The sequence below is a fragment of the Populus nigra genome, chromosome 2, assembly GCF_951802175.1.
Source record: "Populus nigra chromosome 2, ddPopNigr1.1, whole genome shotgun sequence".
NCBI lineage: Eukaryota > Viridiplantae > Streptophyta > Magnoliopsida > Malpighiales > Salicaceae > Populus > Populus nigra.
The window spans coordinates 24,602,343-24,604,842 of record NC_084853.1 but is presented as its reverse complement, the minus strand read 5'-3'; positions in this window follow the sequence as shown (position 1 = coordinate 24,604,842).

The window sequence follows — 2,500 nt, the reverse complement described above, 5'->3', positions numbered from 1 at the left end:
CAAGGCTCGACGAGAAAGACCGCAGGTTGAGACACTGGGGCAGTGGCAGCCCGCGGGACAGTGTTGGCAGATTCGGCAGCGCAGATTTGTGCGGCTGCAGGTTCGTCGGGGAAAATCGGCAGCGCAGATTTTTCGACGAACATGGGCTGGACGCTGGACTGGCCGGGCCATGCAGGAAAATTCGTCGAGGGGACACGCTGACGAAACAGCGCTGGTTCAGGCACGGCGGGCAGTGGTGGAATCGGCAGCGCCGACGAAATCGGCAAAGTCGGCAGAATCGGCAGCGGGTGCTGGCGATGGGTCTGGACGGGCTGGATAGTCCAAGGCTCGACGAGAAAGACTGCTGGTTTAGACACTGGGGCAGTGGCAGCCCGCGGGACAGTGTCGGCAGATTCGGCAGCGCAGATTTGTGCGGCTGCAGGTTCGTCGGGGAAAATCGGCAGCGCAGATTTTGCGACGAACATGGGCTGGGCGATGGACTGTCCAGGCCAGGCAGGAAAATTTGTCGAGGGGACACGCTGACGAAACAGCGCTGGTTCAGGCACGGCGGGCAGTGTTGGAATCGGCAGCGCCGACGAAATCGGCAAAGTCGGCAGAATCGGCAGCGCAGATTTTTCGACGAACACGGGCTGGACGGTGGACTGTCCAGGCCAGGCAAGAAAATTCGTCGAGGGGACACGCTGACGAAACAGCGCTGGTTCAGACACGGTGGGCGCAGTGTTGGAATCGGCAGCGCCGAGAAAATCGGCAAAGTCGGCAGAATCGGCAGCAGGTGCTGGCGATGAGTCAGGACGGACTGGATAGTCCAAGGCTCGATGAGAAAGACCGCTGGTTTAGACACTGGGGCAGTGGCAGCCCGCGGGGCAGTGTCGGCAGATTCGGCAGCAGTGTCTGCCGATTCGGCAGCGTTGGCTTGTTGGCGCGGGGGGCCGATGCGAGTGGGGACTTGGGCAGCGGGCAGTGAAAGCAAGAGTTTCCCCGATGCTGCCGGGAAAAACGCTCCCCGGGATGGCCGGGTGAGATGACCCGGCGGCCCGCGACGGGTCATTCAATTCCATGCCCCGTCAACATAACTCCCGATGTACTGTTTGCTTTTTCGGAAGAAGAGATCCATCCCCCCATCCTCGGCCAGCCAAAAACGCTCCAATTAATGGCCGGGTGAGATGACCCGGCGGCCCGCGACGCGTCATTCAAATCACTGCCCTATCGGCTACAACTGCTGATGGGTGGGATTAGAGGCCTGCCATGGTGGTGAGGGGCGGCGAGGACCGTGAAAGCTAGAGTTTTTCAGAGGCTGCCGGGAAAAAGGCCCCTCGGGTGGCGGGGTGCGAGGAGCAGGCGCGTCATTCAATTCTCTTCCCTATCAACTTGGCTCCCGTTGGCGGGATTGGAGGCCTACTGTTTGTTACAGGGCTAAAATCGTCAGGGGAAGAGCTGACGAAACAATGCTGGTTTGGATGCAGGGGGTAGTGTTGGAATCGGCAGCGCGGACAAAATCGGCAAAGTCGACAAAAAAGACTGTTGGTCTGGACATCGGGGCAGCGGCAGCCATGCCGACAGGGGGGGAAATCGGCAGCGCAGATTTGTGCAGCTGCAGGTTCGTCGGGGAAATCGGCAGCGCAGATTTTTCGATGAACATGGGCTGGAAGATGGACTGTCCAGGCCAGGCAGGGAAATTCGTCAAGGGGACACGCTGACGAAACAGCGCTGGTTCAGGCACGGCGGGCAGTGTTGGAATCGGCAGCGCCGACGAAATCGGCAAAGTCGGCAGAATCGGCAGCGGGTGCTGGCGATGAGTCTGGACGATTTATAGTCCAGGGCTTGATGGAAAAGACTGTTGGTCCAGACAATGGGGCAGTGGCAGCGCGGATTTGTGCAGCTGCAGGTTCGTCGGGGAAAATCGGCAGCGCAGATTTTTCGACGAACAGGGGCTGGGCGCTGGACTGGCCGGGCCGGGCAGGAAAATTCGTCAGGGGGCCACGCTGACGAAAACAGGGGCTGCGGAGTGGAAAATCGGCAGCGCAGATTTTTCGATGAACAGGGGCTGGACTGGCCGGGCCAGGCAGGAAAATTCGTCAGGGGGGCACCCTGACGAAAAGAGGGGCTGCCGCGTGGAAAATCGGCAGCGCAGATTTTTCGACGAACAGGGGCTGGACGCTGGACTGGGCCAGGCAGGAAAATTCGTCAGGGGGGCACGCTGACGAAAACAGGGGCTGCCGCGTGGAATGGCAGCCTACACGCAGATGCGAATTCGGCAGCGCACGATGGCTTGAGCAGGTCATGGGTTCGACTTGGCGCGATCTGAAACCTGGACGAGGGACTGTCGACGCTGGACGAGCCAGCGCGGTGGCCTGTCGTGCCCCGTTCAGGGGGGGCCTGCCGCGGAGACAGCCCTCGCGGGCTCGACAGCGCAGGCCAGCGTCCCCGACGTCTCTGGCCGCGGCAGGCGAGCTGCCGGGGTTCCCGCATTCCTACAAGAAAACGTCGTGCTTTCCACATG